Below are 22,620 nucleotides of genomic sequence, written 5' to 3'. Positions count from 1 at the left end.
TTATTTGTGGAATGAATTAAACAGTTTTTTGCCCTACAAGACGAATGTAACCTTTCGCTGTATGCCTCCAGGAAGCACTATATCGGCACAAAGATACGCTGCCCACATACACAACTTACGATGTGCCAAGAGAGCACAATTTCGTTCACTAAATGTTGACCTGGTCAATTTTAGGACTGCTGGAGAGTCATGCCAGGCAAGAGTCATTGCAACATTACAGCATACCCAATGGTGCCAACACACCGTAATTTCATTCACAAAATTCCGCTCTGGTCAGTGTAATCGCTCCTAGTGCACAGGCTACGCTCGTTGCAATATCGCAATACACTGAGCGAGTTGACGCAATTTCTATTCTTTGAAATTATTTATAGAGTGGGAAGAGGAGCGTGAAGGAACAGAGGTATTCAGGAATCCCTGTTAAGTTGTAAAATAATACAGGAAAAATTTACGTGTTTGCATCAACATACATTAGGCGATCTTGTTCACACAGTACGTGTGAACGCATTATTACTAACTGATAACTTTTTCCAGAATGTAGCTCGCTACATGCTCTGGCATACAAGAGACATTTTGTTTATGTCTCTGTTCCAGCTACTGCTGCTTCCTACATTCAGAAACACATTTTTTAAATATATAATCTTTTGTTTATGGTGTATACGCCCTGGGACACCCGACAATATCCTGGGAATTTTCTCATCCGGAAAACAATGGGATTTTTATAACTTTGACTGGTAACAACTGATACTCTTTAAAAGAATATTACTGTTTTCAGCCACTGGAGAATAATACTGCAGCAACGAAACAGAAACAAGAGGTAAAACGTAATTAAATAAAACTTCCGTTGGAAAGGAAATGCGCCATTTACAACAACAAAATATACTGCACATACAAACGCCAGCCAGCAACAAAATGTGTCAAAGGCTTTATAACGAAGACCATGTAATACTTCATAAAAACAAACTACATCCGACGTGCATGATGTTACAACTGTATTGTAAACAAGTGCATTAAAAGTTCTAACATCTTCAAATGATGTAGGAGCACAAAAGTGAATAATTTCAGTATAACTGAGAAATCTACATCCTTTGGATACATAACATACATGCATGTAATCATTTTATCACCACCCCATACCCTCCTCTTAAATTTTTTCTTCAGCATTTACCCAAACATAGTGCAAAGACATGTCAGTATATTGTTGAACATGTGACAAAAATCAGTTTCATTTAATGCAAATATGAAGATGCATTTTTTTAAGAAAAATTTTGCTTAAATTGATCCAACTTAATGGCCTTTCTCAAATTTGGGTACTTAATCAATCTGAACTTATGTATTACCATGTGTTCTTTCATCCCCTACTTCTGTAGCTGCACTACTATATTCTTTATATATGTATTTATAAATGTATTTAACACTTTAAACTGTCATGCAAACTTCAACATTCAAATGGCAATCAAATTTAGGAAGTATGGATTGTACGGTACAAAATAACGACTGTCAAGTGATTGTCCTAATACCACTAAGACACCCTCTGTACAATGGATATTGGATATATTTTGTCACCAATGGCTCAATTAATTCAATCATTTTAGCCTTGAATACTTGCACAATAATTTTTCATGTGATTTGATAAAAAAATATAGGAAATTTTTTGTGCATTTGCCATCTCTCATAAACACAGGATTTTGATTAACTGCATGATATGGTTGATGCAGCAAATCTTTTGCAACATACACACATAGTTTGAATATCAGGAATTTCTACACATAGGACTTCATCAATATCACAAATGTTTACTACTTGATAGATTTCACTTAAAATGATTAAAATATGGGTAAGAAGCAACCCTCTATTTTAAATTAAGTAGTGTAAATGGGAAAACATTTTTGTGTCAGGAGATAAACAAAGTTGTAAATGAAATACGAGCACGCAGCAGCCTTGTCTTAAGACAGACCCACAGAGCATGACTGTACACCCCCTTTTTTAGAGAAAACATTACAGACGAAGGAAAGTTAGAAACCACATTAAGTGGAATCTGTAGCAGTCCAATTCATTCAGATAACTGTGCAACCGTAGATCATGCAGCGAAAATAAATGAATACAGAAGGTTCTGTGAAGGTTGAATATCATTATGTAGCAGTGACAGTTTCCTCCTCCTTCATGTAAATGTACAATCTCTTAGGTGTAAAATCAATGAATTACAATACTGGCTCAATAAATCAACTGCTGTGTTCTATCCATCAATGAACACTGGGTGAAAGACCCTGAAATAGACTTGTGTGTTCCTCTTTGATATTCGTTAGTTACAAGCTACTGCAGAAAAAGTATTACACATGGTGGGGTCTTAATATATGTCAAAAGTAACCTTGAATTGCATTACTCTGTTATAGACCTTAGTAGAATATGCCTTGAAGCTACAATAGAAGTAGCTGGTGTGCTAATGCACGAACAGAAAACCGTAACTGTCTCAGTGTATCGAATCCCAGGCTCTAATGAGATAGTATTTATAGAAAAAATCAATACTTTAATATTACTGTTGTCAAAATATAAACAGCATAGAATTGTAATTGTAGGTGATATTACCATAGATATAAGGGCAAAGAGAAAAAATGTAATTCATATGATTAACTCTCTGAAGTCATTAAACTATTACTGTCTCAATGAAAAACCCACTAGACTGAACACATGCCTCGATATCATAATTAGAAATGTACAAAGAGACTCCATATAATGTGATCTAATAGAATTAGGAATATCAGATCATGCAGGTCTATGGCTTCAAATAGAAATCTATGAAAGTATATGCTTTCTGAAGTCTCACCCCCCCCCAGTTTTCTTCTTTAAACAGTGAGTTCCATGACTATACAACAAGACAGAGTAATGATTTTCACAGAGAAGAGCATAAGAAAGCCCAGTACAACAAGAGTGCAATATACCACCCAAAAATTCTCTATAGTGATCTTCCCTTAAAAATTAAAAGGATTCAGAAGCTGAGCAGTTTTAAAAGTGAACTCAAAAGAATGTTAATTAGTAATAGTTTTTACAGTGTTAGTGAATACATGAATTCTTCAGAAAGATGGCGTGCCTTCACCTATCTTATAATTCACTCGTATACAAACTTGGGGTGTGGGGTAGACTCTTTTATCTACCCACAAAAATTAATTAATTTGTCAATATAGGGTGTTATAATCATTGTTTCTTGTTGCTGTCCATTTTACACAGAATATATGTAACTTATTTGTGTCATATATTGTTACAAATTTATATCATGTAAGCTATAATTGTTTTTGCCTATATATTTAATTCAGATTTGTTCACTGATGTTTTTTTTTACATAATATGTTGTTATTCATATATTTTCTGTATGTAACACGACATATCCCATATCATTGTACATGATAAAATGGGTGCTCAATAAATCAAATCAAATCAAAAAGTCAGCCTACAGTTCTACAGGGAGAGAAGTGACGTATAGAATCATAGGTGAATCCAATGTAAACAAAATGATAAACCAGTTAAAAGAAATGGATTGGTCTCATGTAATGGATAACAAGAAAACGATTAATAAATGTTTTTTCCATTTTCCTGACAGAGATCAAGCATATAGTAGAAATGACATGCCCCTTGGTAACCAAAGGTACCAGAGTAATATTACTCATCAGCAACAAAATACAAACAAGTGGTACACCCCACAACTTAACAAACTGAGGATACTGCTCATGATTATGAAAGACAAAACTCATAACAGTGATAGGGACAAGGAAAATTGCACTAAAACGAGAAACCTTTACAGATTAGAATTAAAAAGTGGCAAGTGCTGTGCAAACGATGAATGTATTTTAAATTCTAAAAATAAATGTAAAGCTGCCTGGACTGTAATTAAAAGGGAAATTAATAATACAAATAAAGAAAGGAGTATCCCTATTGACTGAAATATTCTCAATGAATATTTTGTAAATAGCCTCACCACCCCACCCATCTATTCTGCCTCTGATGCAGAAGCGTTGCTCACTTGTGCAAAACAGACAAGAAGTGAGAAGTGAGAAATTCACTTGGACCCGAATCACATTAAATGATATTCATAAGTCAATAAACAAATTAAGCAATTCCAAAACAGAAGACTATTATGGACTCAGTAATTTCATCATAAAATGTATAGCAAAAGAAATTAAAATGCCACTTCTCTCACTTGATGAAGGAATATTCCCCGACTGCCTTAAGCTCACAGTTACATTGCCTGTGTATAAAAAAGGTGAAAGAAACCTCCCAAATAACTACAGACCCATTTACATAGTACCAATCATATCCAAGTTAGTAGAAAATTGTGTGCATAATCAGATATACAGGTATTTTGAAACAAACAAAATTTTAAATGAACAACAGTTTGGCGTCAGGTCACACGTATCAACTGTAAAAGCAGTAGAAGCTTTGGTGAGCAATGAAGGGTATGAAAAAAGTGTATCAATGTCTGGAACACTTATTGACCTAAGTAAAGCATTTGACTCGGTGTCACATGACATACTCACCAAAAAGTTAAAATGCTACGGCATTGAAGATGATACACTCCGTCTATTCAAATCTTATGTAAGCAATAGGTTACAACTTGTATATGCAAATAAGCAGAGGTCAGAAATTCTCCCTATAGAAAGAGGAATACCCCAAGGCTCTATTGTTGGAACTTTTCTGTTCATTGTCTACGTTAATGACTTCTCAGATTACATACCATGTAAGAACATACTATATGCTGACGATATGACATTAATAAGTACAGGAGAGAACTTACCGAGTATACTGGACAAAAATAGAGAAATGATGCAAATGGCTAATTACTGGTGTCAGGCTAACCAGCTGTGCATAAATAAAAAAAAACAGAAGAAATAATATTTAATCTCAAAGTAACTAAAAATGAAAACAAAACAGTGAAATTACTTGGGCTAAGCATAGACCAAAAGCTCTCATGGGAAGGACACACCAATTATCTATGTAGTAAACTAGCTCACAGTATGAGCAAGCAATTGCTACTCCACTCATCCTATGCTTTTTTTCATTCCCAACTGCAATATGGAATATTGCTTTGGGGTAACTCCCCAGGGGCTGAATGTATTTTCAGATGTCAGAAGAAAGCAATCAGGTGTATGGAAGGGTTAGCACCCAAAGAGTCCTGCAGAAATTATTTTAAATCTCTTGGCGCAATGACAGTGCCAAACATGTACATATATAACTGTTTCATATATGCCAGAGAAAATCTGAAAAAACTGAACATGAGATGTGATGTGCATGCACGCAGTACAAGAAACAATCACTGCTGGACTTGCCTTCAACAAGACTTGCTGTAGTCCATAATAACTATATGTACTTAAGCATAAAATTTTTCAATAAGTTACCATTCTCATCTCATACAGTACCACTAAATAAATATAAGAATACATTGCAAACCTGGCTATACAACAACGAATTCTATACAACTGAAGAATTCTTATAAACTAAATCATCAAAATATATGTTTTACCTAAGTAATGGAGAAAATGTTTTGATATTATATAAGATAGTTAACTACTGTGATTCTTTTCTTATGTGTGTATTTAATTATTATATAAAACATTGTTTTACATAATGCTGAAGAAAAGGTCTTTAGTTCCTTTTCTCCCCCTTCTGTAACTATTCGAATATCATACTGAAACTAAAACCCTCTGTAAACTTTGACAAAGCCAATTGTATGAAAAATACTGAAAGGCTAATAAAAACCTATTCTATTCTATTCTATTCTATTCTATTCTATTCTATTCTATTCTATTCTATTCTATTCTATTCTATTCTATTCTATTCTATTCTATTCTATTCTATTCTATTCTATTCTATTCTACGGATTTATTGTAGGAAGGCAAAATATCTCTTCTTGCAATATTTGCAATATCATTCAGGTTTAGTAGTAAACAATAATGTAAGTTGATATAAATTTCTGACCTGCTTTTTCTTACAAAATAGCCTCCTACCTTAAATATGTACATACATTTCAACAATGCTCTGCACAAATAATTTTTGTGAATGATGTAAAAGGCTGAAATCATCTCTAATTGAAAGGCAATAGCATGTATATTGCAACACAGTCATTTTATTTCTAGTAGCGGATATATCTGATGTGTTACGGAACAAATTAGCATGCCATTCAGTGTCGCCATTAGAAGATAATTGATCTAGTGAGGAATCTAAAACCAAGTGTTTTGGACAACACCGGTGTTTAAGAAAAACACACTGCATTTCCTTCAAATATTTCCAGCAGTCACATCTGTTTGAATTGTCTCATTGTAAAGCTAGATGTATAATTTTTTAGTAACTATAGTAACCATACAAATTTCTCTATTTTCATTCTCCACTCTTGCGTAAAAATCTTTTATCACAGTGAAAGAATGCACAAAGTTCAACAGGAATTTTAGTATTACATTGTTATCAGTATAGCATGACTGATGATTCTTCATTCAGCCTATAGCAAAGAGCAGCATTGATGTCATAAAAATATAATTGTGTATAAGATGGTGAATGATCATACATAGAAGTCTTTGGAACTGACCTATGATAAAAAATATCATGAATATTAAAGTGATATAATCCCTATAAAGCTCTGTGTGAAGTTTTGGACTCAGAAATGACCATAGCAAATGCTGCATTATGCTGCAAATGCTGAATTATGGAAATAATTCTTTGATTTCTCTTGAATTCTTGGATCGTTTGACATGCATCCTTGATAAAGTGCATAGAAAAATGCCTTCTAGGCATATCCTAAAAGAAATATAGTTTCTGTATATCAGTGAAGTCAGAAGTCATTAAATAATTGAAAATTGCAAACTTCATTCAGACTATCTGGTAACATCAGCAAATGACCACAATATTACTCTAACAGAATAGTAAGTGAAACGATAATGCCAGTATACAATGTTATTTAGTCTTCATTACTGTGCTATTTTTATTCCCACTGCTAGCATCATTAACCCAGCAGTGCTTGCATTGTAGCTGCCTGGTATGCCTGTGTTACTATAAATGAACCACATGAACATGAAGGTCCCTAGAATGCAGTCTCACAAGACATTGTTACTTTTGTGTGTCATTTTTACTATAGTACCTGATTGGCACACAGGGGGCAGCACATCAACTATTACTGTTCACATATTGGAGATTTTACTGAGTCATACAGAAGGTGTCATCAGAGTTTTGAGTATGAAAGCATCTATTTCCCAAAGGTTATCTCACATATGGTTTTCTGTTTTTTCTGTGCACATTTATGGAAAAGTACCTTTCCAGTTATTTAGGATTCATTGACCACCTTGTATAATTAATATTAAAAATTGATACTTCAGTTCCTGTGTGCACGTATTAACATTATGATACTGTGATGCAAACTCGCCCATGAGAAACTGCAGGGTACTTTCCCTTGATGTAGAACCAATACAAGTAAAGGAAAAAAATTAGAAAATTGTTAATTTGTAGTTATATCATACGAAAAAAAATTCTTTTGCCTTTGGTTGTTTGATTTCAAACTTGAAATTAAAACATTCATGAAAGTCTTGAAATCCATGGTAGCAATATCTTGCCAGTATCAATGTTGAAAACACGCAAAAATCATTGAGATCCTCTTTTCCGAGAATGGATTGACTGTATACATAATTAAGTTTGTATGGAATCCTCAGTGTGTAGGTCCTAAGCGCACAATTTATTATTCCGTAAGCAGGCAATACACAAGACTTACATGTCATCTACCATAATCAGACATAGAAAGATAAGTGAGAGCACAAATGACAAGTGGAGCTAAAACATAATCTTGACAAACAAAATAATTTAGTGAATCATTACTTCTGACACTTCGGTTATGATTAAAAAATAATGGTACAATCTGTTGTGATGCCTGTTGGTTGAAGGAAGATCAGGTAAGAGATCATGGCTTCAAGCGAAGGCATCACCTGAAGTCGTTTCTGCAGCTGCACTCTCTCAGAACAGAGCTGAATTATTAAAAGGAAAACTTGAGAGATAGTGTTTGGGAAAAAACCTAATATTAAAATTGCAGGCTGTATGGAGTACATTTTTGGTTTTTACATCTACCAGAACAGCTGAAAAATTCATAGTGGATCATAAAGTAGTGTTGGGAATTTTAGTAGGCTACACAAAAGTTTGTCACTGAGAATTGATTAAGTATAAACTTATTGTTGCCTGACACATTGATATTGTGGAAGAAGTGGTCAGGTGTATTGATTGTAGAGGAATGTTACACAGGAGGTGGACATTTTAGTGATTCTGAGTGAAAATGCATAGAGAATTCATCTGTAAATGAATAAATGATCCTTACCAGATAAGACAGATGGAGGACATCAGAAAAGTTCAATGAAGGAGAGCTGATTCTGTGTTATAATCTGGAGGACAGCATGTCATGGGTATGATATGTGATTATAGATGGCAATAATTAAAACAAAGGCATTCTTTGTTGCAGTGTGGTGGTATCTTTTCATGAAATTTAAATCTCCAACTTTACCCTGAATGCAAAAGTATTTTGTTGGGACCCACCACATGGAAAGTATAATGGGATTTATACTGTAAATGACGAAAGTATGTGAATGCAGCTTGCCGCTAACTTGGTGTAATGTCTCTCACACATAAACCTGGACAGTAAAGTAAGGGCCTCCTGTTTTATCTTTGGGCTGATCCATGATAAGACAGACAAACAATTATACTAATGGAGGATTCTGCGTATTTTCTCTAATTTCATTCTCTCTCTCTCTCTCTCTCTCTCTCCTTTATCTACGTATATACAGTTTTAAATATATTATTTAATTACGTGAACTCAGCCCAATAGAATCTCTGGTGGAGCCCTTCGTCTTAATATTCAGCGGCTGGCTTGCTGTAAAAGATCTTTATATCTATTATTATTGTTAAGCGCTGCATTCAGTTGGGAAAATCGATCGTTTGAACAATTCGTTCATTTTACGACAGATTTAGAATTTCAGATGTGTCCGAAGCCTTTTTGGACGATTTTATAAAATAGCGGTGATTGCAGGCTCTCTTCGTCACAACTGAAACTTCCCCACTAATTACAGGACCAAGACAATCATCAATGGTTCAGACAGAGAACTCATTCGTCATTCACTCTAGAATAAAAGGGTCACAAACCTTATTTCTGAGGAAAAATTGTATATTCAATCCATCTCCAGTACATGTTCCGTTTTCTGTTGATTCCAAGTCTTACTTAATTTGCGTTTACAGTTTTTCTCTCTCCGAATAACCCGCTAGTGGCGCAAACGTTAATAGCTCGCTTTAGCGAGAAGAAGAGCAAATATGTCTCCTTTAGCAGCCCGACAATCTTCCGATACTACCAAAGCTGTCCTCCTTATTCCTCCCTAACAACCATAGAGAATACATATATGTATCTCTATTCTTCCAAAGAATAAACGTACTAGAAAAATACTTTGGCGTCGACTAGCTGTCGGCGCATATATTACTAGAAAATCCGATCAGATACTTTCCAAAAGTGAATCAATGTGGATGATTTGATGGATAATTATTAATTATTGCTTGGTAGAGGGTAATTTTCCGTGGGGAGATTACAAAAGCTTGTATGGAAAGATTTGTGTGTGCATTTTTTGCATGGTGTTCGAAATTAGAATGGTAGAGAAACAGTATGAAAGTGATCTGATGAAACCTTTGCTGGACACTTGATTGTGATTTTAGGAAGAACTCCGCTAATAGCTATTTAAATTGTTGTTTATTAAAACACAACCGTTTTTGCAGCCTAAAGGCACATTAATAGATGCAACCTACATGATAAGGATCAAAGTACAGTGTCACGACATTTTATGGATTTTAAAATTAATACAGGAATGTAAAATATACATACAGTATTGAAAGATCATAGGCATACTGTAATATAATGTGGTGTGAAATGTTTATGGTGAAGTCTGGGGTGAGTATCATAGTTTAACACAAGGGGGAAAAATTCAGTCACTATCTAATTATTTCATACCATATACAACAACACATTACCAACATTTAACTAATCCTCCACCTGTTTTATATGTACTGCCATAGATTTATTTTGATGTTACTGCATCATCACATGGATATCAAGTAATGGTAAAAATAAGTTTTAGTAGTTCTTGTTTACAAAGGCTTTTTTTATTTTGCAAGCAAGATATTTGGCAGTGAATGTTCATGATAGAACTTACATCTTCCAGTTATAAATAAACACATTGTCAGACTACATGCTGTTGATGCAAAATTCGGCCTAAGACTGAAGTATGGCCATGTACAAATTGCCTCTCCTTTTATGGTTTTAAACAATTACTGTCATTGTTACTTATTGAATTTTGCATAGAAACAACGTTTACATACATGTTTCCAAATTACATAGAAATTTACATAGAATAAAAGTTAATAAATCCATATAAAGACAGGGAAGAATCTGTTTTTCTTAAGACTATAAATTACATTTTAACACTGCAGCAATATATTTCATTAATTTGCATATAGTAATTAATTGACTGAAAGAAAAATCATGCTAGCATTTTCAGGTGTACAGAGTGATTAGTTCAATCGAATGAAAGGCCTAGATGCAAGTAATTATTTTTGTAAGAGTAAAATTTATATTTCTATATGGCTGTAATTAGCAGTTCCAATTAAAACATGAGTGTGATAGATTTTGACTGAAAAATCATTGTATCATATTTTTGTTAAGGATTCTATTAATTTCTGGCTTCAAAACATAAAAATAGCTGTCTCTCTATGACTTGGTAATATCAGAACTGCCGGCCGGTGTGGCCAAGCGGTTAAAGGCGCTTCAGTCTGGAACCGCGCGACCGCTACGGTTGCAGGTTCGAATCCTGCCTCGGGCATGGATGTGTGTGATGTCCTTAGGTTAGTTAGGTTTAAGTAGTTCTAAGTTCTAGGGGACTGATGACCTCAGATGTTAAGTCCCATAGTGCTCAGAGCCAATATCAGAACTATAATCATCAATTGCTCCATAATTACAATAGCAAAATCATTCCTACCATGTGCCTCTAGATTGTATTATGTGCAAATTATGATGTTGCATCAGTTTTTAATCAAACATGTTTCCTTCATTTCATTTACTGGTGAGACCCAATGTAAACAACATCAAAACAACAGTTCAAAGTAGTGCAACATGCTAATATTATATATATGCCCTCTTCAGTAGAGCGGAGATGAAATTGGAATAGGAGATAAGGTCCTAAGGTGTTGTGGTATTACAATACCCTTTGTTCATAGTCAAAATTTGGTATTCAGTGAATATTGTCAGTACTATGGCAAGCAAGTGAATGAAGATGTGCTCCATTCTTTAAAATATGCCTGCATCTAAAAAGAAAAATAGAATAATATTTTAACTGAGGGGGCACTAAAAGTTTTTAAAAAGGGGCCAGACTGGGGATAAAAAATGTCACTCCTATTGCTACTAGTCACAGCCCTCAGGGAAGTATCAGGTGATAGTGTCTTACTGGTGTGACCGCAGCACTGCTCGGCACAGGCCAAAGTGAAAGTGGCCTGTATGAACGACGAAGAGAGACTAGCAGGCTGGTGCAATGGCAGCTATTCATGTGGACACTGTGATACCATAAACTCGTTACTAGGAGTGCTGGGTCGCTGCTACCTTTACAAGTGAGAATAATAGAGAATTTTATTACTAGGAGTGAAGGGTATTTGTATGGTCTTTTAATGTTGAATATATTTTAGACATTGCTTCATTAATTCTAATATCCCCAGAAGGTGGTGGCCCTACTTTGCTTTGTACCATGTAGGTTGCACCTGATGATCTGGCTTTGGTCCACGAAACTGATTATGGTTCAATAAACAACAATTTTACCAGCTGTTAGCAGAGTTCTTTCTAACATCATGCCTTTCAACAGCGTTGATTGCATGGAATATAAAATAGTTTGTGACTTATGTGTGAATTACAGAGTAGTCATGGAGATGTAATAGAAGACAAGGGTATCAAAGGAGGTTCAAGGAGTCATAAACAAGGACAAAAATGCGAGTGCAGAAGGTCAGCTAGAGATCCTACAGTGCCTGATAGATTCCGTAATTATGTCACCAAGGAAAAGTCCTTGACAGTACCAGGAATCAAACCTGTATCCCCGCTCCCCCTGCGGCAGTCTTCCACAAGAGCCACTCAGCTACAGAGGCCGACAAAACCCTATAAACAGAAATTAAATATCAGTGTTATTGTAATTAAAGAATGGCTTTAAGTGACCAAGATGCCATTATCGGAAATCATTTAGTTTGAATGAGGTCATCTAATAGGGCTACAAGAAGCTTTATGTTCCTTAGGCAATACTGCACAAAGACTTAAGGCAGGAATGTAGCCACTGTACATGATTGCTGGCACTGGTGGTCACAAGAAGGTGTGGTTGCAATAAGATGGAACTCCTGATGCCCAATGACACTATGAGAGGGAAGACAGACATGTTCAGCATGTGACTCTGTCACATTGTACTGCATGTGCAGCAGCAATTTGGCAGTTTACTTCAAGGACAGCTCACTGCCGGAAGCCCTGTAGTGTGCGTTCCACTAACCCCAAACCATCACCATTTGCGACTTCAATGGTGTCAAGGGAGAGCCTCGCTGGAGGGCAGAGTGGAGGTCTGTTGTGTTTCCTGATGGAAACTGTTTCTGCCTCAGTGCCAGTGATGGCCGTGTGTTAGTTAGGAGGCGGCCAGCTGAAGGTCTGCAACCAACCTGTCTGCGTGCTACACTCACTGGATGTACACCTGGAGCTATGGTCTGGAGTGCAATTTCATACGACAGCAGGACCACTATTGTGGCTATCCCACAAACTGTGACGGCAAATTCCTATGTCAATCTGGTGATTTGACACATTGTGCTGCCATTCATGAACAGTATCTCAGGGGATGTTTCCCAACAGCACAAAGCTCACTCACATACTGCTTTTGTAACCCAACATGCTCTATGGAGTGTGGACATGTTGCCAGGGTCTCCTCAATCATTACATGTGTCTTCAACGGAGCATATATGGGTCATCAACAGATGACAACACTACTGTCATCCACAAACAGCATTAACCATCCCTATATTGACATATCAAGTGCAACAAGCGTGGAAGTCTATCCCACCCAGCACATACATAGGGAGAAATGATCATCATGATAAGAGAAATCATAGCTCACACAGAAAGATTTAAATGTTCGTTTTTCTCGTGTGCCATTAGAGAGGTGAACAATAGAGAAAGAGCTTGAAGAGGGTTTGATTAACCCTCTGCCAGGCACTTAATTGTGAATCGCACAGTAATTGTGTAGATGTGAAGGTCAGTTTCTATTAGTATTTTCCATTCTTTTGTAAATAATTCATGACAGTATTGTGCAACCATGACTTATCAAACTGGCGGTTTGATAGCATTCGCACTTATCAGGACATGCAGAGAACTGGAATTACTTCTTTTACGAATTCTGAAGGTATTTTGCCTGTCGCATATCTTACTCAACTGGTGGAATAGTTTTGTCATGGCGGGCTCTCTAAAGATATCAAGAGTGCTAAGGGAATGTGGTCTTTGTTTCAGTGGCCTGTCACATTCTCCTCGTCGTAACCTATCTCCCATCTCATCTTAATTTGCTTCCCCCTTCTCCATTGGTTTACTTGCAAAGGTAAGCCTGAACGGAGGTAGATCACACTGTCCAATTACCCAGATCTGCAGTTCATAGTAGGGCCCATACCCCCTGCCTTGCCGCCTTCACTTCCTGTCACATGGGGCGACTGAATTGTTTGACTCTGCCCCATCGATGCACCTCACATTCTGACTGTTAATGACATCCTGTCTCCGAGTCATTACTCACCTAATGCTTACCGACTTTAATTCTGCCTCAGATGCCTACTAGCAGAATCACTTAGTATCCCACAACCTTGTGTGCTCGGAAAAGCGTGAATTGTGAGTGCTGGACATCCATGATACAATTAAACAAATGTGCATGAATGGCTGCTGTACAGTTATCATATTTCGCTTTCATAATATTTCTTATAGCGATGTAGGTGACAGAATGTATGCTAGCTTGCAAGACTAATGGATGAAAGTAACTTTCGTGTCATGTGTAACTTAGCTCGATGAAACCTGGATCATATGTGGAAAGAAGTGCTACAGTATACACTGAGGTGACAAAAGGAATGGCATAGTGATACAGATGGCAGCAGTATCGGGTACACGAGGCATACAACTGCAGTGCACTGACGAAGCTGTCCTACTTTGCATCAACCCTTCCAAGACCCAGGCAATCATCGCAGGTTGTACCACCCACTCCATCTGGCTCCACAGTTTTTTACCTCACTATTTATGGTCATCATATCCACCTCACTCCTATCCTGAAAGACCTTGGCCTCACCATCAAACGTCACCTCACCTGGACTCCCTATCTCCTTACGACCCAACACAAAGCCCTTCCAGCAACCTTCACACCTAAATCCTTGATTGATCCCATCCTTTGTTATGCCAGCGTCGCCTAGATTTCTGCCCCATCCAGATTCTATAAGGCTCTCCTAATCCTTGAACACCATTCACTCAGTCTTGCCTTCCTTATCTGCCTCCCATCCCCCATGCGGATCCTCCATGACCTCATCCCCTTCCCACATCTCCTTTTCCTCAAACACATCTACACCTTGTACATCATCTGCAGATTCGAACTCCCCCATCCCTTGGTGTCTTCCATCCTCTCCACCACCAGCCTGTAACCACAACTTTATCATCACACCTTTACCTCACCATCTCCACACCATTCACGTCCTTTCCCAATGCAACTTCCAGTGCCTATCCCTCCTTGATGATGAACTTCGCCCTGATACCTACTCCTCCTACCAACTCTAACCCCACCTCCCCCATACCCCTTCTCAGAGCTCCCTCTCCCCTCCTCTTCCCTTCCCCTGACCGGTTTCTTCCTCCCTAACCGCCCGCTCCCTTTCCAGTGCACCCCTTCTGGGTCTCTGCGCTCCCTTCGGACTTGGCTTCCCTCTCCATATCCCGACACTTGCCCCTTGGTGCGCCCCTTTGCTTTTCCTCCCACCCTCTCCAGTACATCTGCCCCTCCTGTCCCTTCTTTTCCCTCCTCTCAGGCCTCCCCGCCCCTTCCTGCTTGGCAGGTCCCTCCTGGCAGTTTCTACCCTTCGACTTGTGTTCTCTGTCACATACAATAGTTTTGAATAGTCGTCGTTCTGGTGTGTTTTAATGCTGTGGCAACCTTTAACTCGTGCGTGTGACTTCAATGTTTTTTACATGGTACAAATCACCAACTGTGTTTTTTAACTTTATGTGGACCTTTTTTTGAGTGTTGCACAATGAATGTCCCCATGTACATGTATATTATAACCCCCACTGTCTCCCCTCATTATGTTCTTACGTTCCCCTTTATCGCCTTTTATATGTACTATTCTCATCTTTTTATTAAATGTATTAATTAGATGAAGAGCAGCGGATTGTGCTGCTCCCAGCTTTCCCCTGCCCCGTAAGTGTATGGGAAACGAAAAAAAGCGGAGCTGTCATTTGTCAAGTGATTCTTGTGAAAAGCTTTCCAACGTGATGATGGCCGCAGGCTTTGAACACGAAATTGTTGTTGGAGCTACATGCATGGGAAATTCTATTTCATAAATCGTTACGGAATTCGATAATCCGAGATCGGCAGTGTCAAGAGTCTGCCGAGAATAACAAATTTCGGGCATTACCTCTCACCACGGACAACACAGTAGCCGACGGCATTCACTTAACGAGTGAGAGCAGCAGTATTTGCAAAGAACTGTCAGTGCTAACAGAGAAACAACACTGATTTTTTGGGTTACTTCACACAGTGTGGGACTTACGACGAACGTAGGGGAAGGTGGGGGAATTACACGCATGTGGGTAATCCCACGCAGGCTGATTTACGAAGTTTGAATGGCGCAAGCTGTTCCCAGTTGGTGCTACACCCTGCCGGCAGGAGTAACAACTACTATGCGGCTTATGCCAGCCATTTTACAGTGGCATTGTTGGAGTAATGAAGTATTGTTTATTTTCGGCGTGTCTCATGTAATTTTGGTCAGCTGTAAAACCCAGAAAGCAAAATGGATGCACGAGGAACTTTATGAGGCTCTTGATGCCATCAAATCTGTAAGAAAAATAAGATAAGTATCAAGAGCTTTCTGGATTGATGAAGCTACTCTGCGAACGAGAATGAACGTTAAAAATACCGAGGGTCCAAAACTTGGAAGAGACCCAACATTTTCGACAGAACAGGAAAATGAGATTAGGGATCATGTCATTACAATGGCATTACATGCATGCAGCTGCGAAAGATCGCATTTGAGTGTGCAGAGGCTAACGACATTGCAAACAATTTTGATAAGTCATCTAGGCTAGCTGTAAAGGATTGGCTAGCTGTGTTTTTAAAAAGAACCCCAAATATTAGCATAAGAAAACCTGAAGTAACTAGCATTAACTGAATACAGGCATTTAATGAAGAAGAGGTTAATGCATATTTTAAAAACTTAGAACATCTCTTTGATAAATACAAATTTAAAGAGGGGCGAGTGTTCAACGTCGATGAAACAGGCATAAATACAAAAGCCCGAGAGAATTTCGGCTCCTAAAGGTGTTAAACAAATAGGTGGGGCCACGTCTTGGGAAAGGAGTAAAAACGTGGCGATTTCAGAAGATGTCTGTTTAGTTTGTAGAGAGTTTGGGAAGGATGGAGAACTATGGTACCGATGTATTTCTTGTAGCAGATGGAGTCATGAAGAAAGTAGTGGCTGGAACACTCCAATAGGTTACATGTGCGATCTTTGCTGTATGGTAAGAGAAAATGAACTCTTTTCACATAAAAAAATGTAAAAAACCAAAATTTTAAGATATGTTTCTAGAATTACATTATTTCGTTCTTAAATATACTGTTTACTATTTGTAGTAACTAATAAACAAATAAAAATAGCAAGTATTGTACATTTTTATGGTTTGTTTATTTTACGTGTTATTACCCAGTACTTTGCGTGTCATTACCCTCAGGGGTGGGGAATGCCACGCATTTGCACTTTTTTTTATTTTAATCTTCAAAATTAAGGTACAGTTTATAACTACACTCCTGGAAATGGAAAAAAGAACACATTGACACCGGTGTGTCAGACCCACCATACTTGCTCCGGACACTGCGAGAGGGCTGTACAAGCAATGATCACACGCACGGCACAGCGGACACACCAGGAACCGCGGTGTTGGCCGTCGAATGGCGCTAGCTGCGCAGCATTTGTGCACCGCCGCCGTCAGTGTCAGCCAGTTTGCCGTGGCATACGGAGCTCCATCGCAGTCTTTAACACTGGTAGCATGCCGCGACAGCGTGGCCGTGAACCGTATGTGCAGTTGGCGGACTTTGAGCGAGGGCGTATAGTGGGCATGCGGGAGGCCGGGTGGACGTACCGCCGAATTGCTCAACACGTGGGGCGTGAGGTCTCCACAGTACATCGATGTTGCCGCCAGTGGTCGGCGGAAGGTGCACGTGCCCGTCGACCTGGGACCGGACCGCAGCGACGCACGGATGCACGCCAAGACCGTAGGATCCTACGCAGTGCCGTAGGGGACCGCACCGCCACTTCCCAGCAAATTAGGGACACTGTTGCTCCTGGGGTATCGGCGAGGACCATTCGCAACCGTCTCCATGAAGCTGGGCTACGGTCCCGCACACCGTTAGGCCGTCTTCCGCTCAGGCCCCAACATCGTGCAGCCCGCCTCCAGTGGTGTCGCGACAGGCGTGAATGGAGGGACGAATGGAGACGTGTCGTCTTCAGCGATGAGAGTCGCTTCTGCCTTGGTGCCAATGATGGTCGTATGCGTGTTTGGCGCCGTGCAGGCGAGCGCCACAATCAGGACTGCATACGACCGAGGCACACAGGGCCAACACCCGGCATCATGGTGTGGGGAGCGATCTCCTACACTGGCCGTACACCACTGGTGATCGTCGAGGGGACACTGAATAGTGCACGGTACATCCAAACCGTCATCGAACCCATCGTTCTACCATTCCTAGACCGGCAAGGGAACTTGCTGTTCCAACAGGACAATGCACGTCCGCATGTATCCCGTGCCACCCAACGTGCTCTAGAAGGTGTAAGTCAACTACCCTGGCCAGCAAGATCTCCGGATCTGTCCCCCATTGAGCATGTTTGGGACTGGATGAAGCGTCGTCTCACGCGGTCTGCACGTCCAGCACGAACGCTGGTCCAACTGAGGCGCCAGGTGGAAATGGCATGGCAAGCCGTTCCACAGGACTACATCCAGCATCTCTACGATCGTCTCCATGGGAGAATAGCAGCCTGCATTGCTGCGAAAGGTGGATATACACTGTACTAGTGCCGACATTGTGCATGCTCTGTTGCCTGTGTCTATGTGCCTGTGGTTCTGTCAGTGTGATCATGTGATGTATCTGACCCCAGGAATGTGTCAATAAAGTTTCCCCTTCCTGGGACAATGAATTCACGGTGTTCTTATTTCAATTTCCAGGAGTGTATTTATAGACGATTGGAATATGTGGAGAAATGTCCATTGTATGGTATGCACTTTTCTTCGTAGATTTTAATAGACGTAACGAATGGTTCACATCGATTTTTCCTTAGGTGCGTGTATTTCCCCCACTCTCCCCTATCCATTAGTACAGTGTGACGAAATTAGGCGTTTATGGGGTATGGCACCAGACAACCGGAGCGAGTGCCTTTGCTAATAGCAAGTTATCTCCTGGAGCACCTCTGCTGAGCTCGTGGTCGTATCGTTCAGACTTTAGACCCCAGACAACTGGAAAACCATAGCCTGGTCGGATGAGTTTCTATTTAAGTTGTTAACAGCTGGTGGTAGGGTTAGTGTGGTGCAGACGCCACGAAGCCATGGACCCATGTTTTCAACAAGGCACTGTGCAAGCTGGCGGTAATGGTATGAGCTGTTTTCACACGAATCAGAGTGGGTCCTCTGTCCCAATGAACCGATCATCGACTGGAAATCGTTATGCTCGGCTACTTTCCGACCATTTGCTGCGATTCGTGGGCTTCAACACTGTTTCCAGACCATGATGGCATTTTTATGGATGGCCGGCTGGAGTGGCTGAGCGGTTCTAGGCGCTACAGTCACAGGTTCGAATCCTGCCACGGGCCTGGGTGTGTGTGATGTTCTTAGGTTAGTTAGGTTTAAGTAGTTCTAAGATTGCAGAGACAGCATGGCTCAATATATCTGCAGGGGACTTCCAACGATTTGTTGAGGCCATGTCGAGTTGCTGGACTGCGCCAGGCAAAAGGGTCCAACGCAATGTTAGGAGGCATTCCAGACTTCTGTCGCCTCAGTGTAGAGCCGACATTGTGTATAGTAATTATTGTGAAGTACCAGATCAGTCCTCACCTATAATATTATGTTTCGTTTTTTATAATTAATGTAAAAACTCTGTTACTGAAAACCAATAAAGCATATGTATGCTAGCAGTGTTTTACTTTTTTTAAGAAACAGCAGAATTCCTAAGGATGTGTGAAGAAAAATCAGCCTCTTTTTTTCCAGAGTGATTGATTTCAGAAGTTGATGTAACAGTAGCAGAATAAGTCGGATTATGTTTGTTTCATTTATCGTGCTGAATAACAATATCCGAATTTCCACCACGTGCAGTGGAAATCGTGGCATTGCAGATTCTTCTGTGAACTTCGTAACTAAGCTTTCTCTCTTCGAGAAAAGCATATTATTCTTTTAAATCGGTATGAATGGTGCATTGGTGTTTAGGCATAACAGCTTGGTTCACACAAATAACACACAACACTAACTGCGAACGCCAGACTAAGGAAATTTCGTCTGTCGTAATTGTTCACAGAACGCGCCAAACAGGAAGTGAGATAAGATGCGATGTATTCCTCACGACAAGGAATGGCGAAAATAGGCACAAAAAAGCGAATAAATTCCTCTTTCAATTCTCTGAGAGAAAAGTGGGGAACCAGCTACCTCAATCCTCATTCTGCCTTTCTATCCAGAACTTTTGGCATGCGAACATATTCGCACTTTCTGATGTGGAAGAGAGAAGAGAAAGTGATTGTGGGAGAAAGTGGTAGTTAAGGAGAAAGATGTGTGGATGAAGATAATAGCAGTGTGGCCAAAGAGAGCGGAGATAATCGCAATAAAAGAGAGAGAGAAAGACTGACTATAGGCGGTGAGGACGACATGTTGAATATGAAGGCTTAACTACAAAGAGAGCCTGGGTAAAAGGATTAAGAATGTTCCGTGTTAAAAGAGCGCAAATATGCTCGCACGCCATAATTTTTGGTGGGGGGAAGGCAGAATGAGGATTGAGTGAGCTAGCTCTCCACTTTTCTGTCAGTCTTTTAAAGAGGAACGTACTTGCCTTTTTCGTTCTCCGACGAAAGCTTTTTTGGTGCTGCTTTGTAAAAATGAGTGATTTATAATGTGTGCAAGATGCTGATAAAATCACTGGTTCCTCTGCTTTTACAGTAAATATCATCCCAGCAAACCATTAACTGGAAAATAAAAAAGGTAGCTCATGTATATACGAAGTTCTTGGGTAATCCCTCCCAGGAAATTTATCTGTAATCTCAAATTTTCCTTTATCTTTCTTTTCATGTTTTATACGACAGTATACAGATGGAAAACGTGATCGCAGCACCAAGAAGGAGTTGTGCTACATAACCGAAAGTTGGTAGGCATGTTTCTGCATCTGAAAGATGATGTCTGCTCAGCTTTGGCGCTGATGTAGCACCACTATGAGGCTGCGTATCAGGTTTCCGGCAAACTATGCTAACATAAAAGATGACAGTCACTGAACTATATGAAAATACGTAAATTAGTTACGAAGTACGGCGTGCACACACTTTATTCAACATGTTAACGTTACTACAGATATTCGGATTTAGGTTATGACATGTTCGATATGCCTGCCATCATTGGTGGTCATGTGGCACAGAAAAAATGGCGAAATGCTGCATGACCCGCTGAGGCGTCAGAACATTGATGCTGTCGATAACCTCCTGAATGGCCGTTTTGGAATTATTGATGTATACCTTGTCTTTAACGTAGCTCCACAAAAAGGAGTCACATGTGTTCAGATGGTGGCCAATCGAGGCCCATGCCAGTGACCCCTGAGTAACACAGAGCCAGAATGCGGTCCCCAAAATGCTCTTCCAGGACATCAAACACTCTCCTGCTTCGATGGGGTGAGCTCTGTCTTTCATGAAGCACACCTTGTCAAAATCAGGGTCACTTAGGATAATGGAGACGAAATCGTCTTCCTAAACCTTCACATTCCATTCGGTAATCACTGTGCCGTCAAGGAATATCGCACCTATTATTCCGTGACTGCACACTCTACACCACACAGTCACTCGATGAGGGTGAAGAGACTTCTCGTCCCCAAATGTGTATTCTCAGTCCCCCAAATGCGCCGGTTTCGCTTATTGACGAACCCTTCGAAATGAAAGCGGGCTTCGTCACTAAACCAAACCGTACAGCTCATATCAGCTCCCATCATGGCTCGCGGCCAACCGAGCAGTTTGTATGTCACAACACAAACTGTTCTGAAGTTATGGCGATTTAAAGGTCAGTAATTTTCACCCTGTATATCTAAAGTTATTGTAATGTAAAAGTAAGTTTGTGATGTTCCTGTTAGGAGGAGTTTCGATATAAATTTAGTAAATTTTAGCCCCATTAGTCCTTGTTATTTAGGACTACAATTTGTTTTGGGCGTTATGAGTTCATGGGAGTTAGAGATGTGGGATTGTTTCCGAAAAATGTGAAATCGCTTTTAAATATTTGTCATGAAATGATGGATGGTTTAAGTGTGTGTGTCCCTATGCTTAAACCGAGCAGAATTTTGGCGAGAATGTTTGCGTGACGCAACCAGCCGCCGATTCATACCATGACATCGTAGATGCTCTACAGGCTGGGAATGGGGATGTCAGGATGCAGCTTTCGCGCTTTTGGAATTAGGGCTTCACCAGTGATGACGTAATTTGCCTGTGCGATGACATGCAGGACCAACATCTGCGGGATAAGTGTACAACCATTGATCTTGTTGAAATACACAAAACAACAATCAAAACCGCCAAATACTGGGCTAGCCGCAGAACATGAATGGTATTATCCCGCTGTTTGTATTTTATTTTATCATCTTGTAAGTGTTTTATTGAATTTTCTCTCTAATTCATTCTTTGTAAGTAGGATGATTTTGTAGGTTGTGGCTCACTAGCTCAATTTTATAAAAAATAAAAATATTGCACCTTAACACTCACAATTTTGTTATTTTTTACAAAATTGACCTAATTATCCAGAACCTACAAAATCATCCTAATATCCCTTTACCTAATAATTAATAAGTATAATATAATAATATAATAATATAATAATATGCAATAATAATATAATAATAAGTATAGTAAAGAATTATTTATTTTACATACATTTCCCATACGTGAATGTAATAAATATATAATATATAATAAATTCTATATATAAAATTATTTACGTTCTGCTATAGCAGCCAAAAGATTATTATGATTTGTTGTTTTTAAATGTTTCATGAGTGATCTCTTTAATACAATTCTACCGCATTCATAACATTTGTTTTGAAAAAGTAG

The sequence above is a fragment of the Schistocerca nitens genome, chromosome 12 (genome assembly GCF_023898315.1).
Source record: "Schistocerca nitens isolate TAMUIC-IGC-003100 chromosome 12, iqSchNite1.1, whole genome shotgun sequence".
Lineage (NCBI taxonomy): Eukaryota > Metazoa > Arthropoda > Insecta > Orthoptera > Acrididae > Schistocerca > Schistocerca nitens.
Note: the sequence above shows the minus strand (reverse complement) of the source record.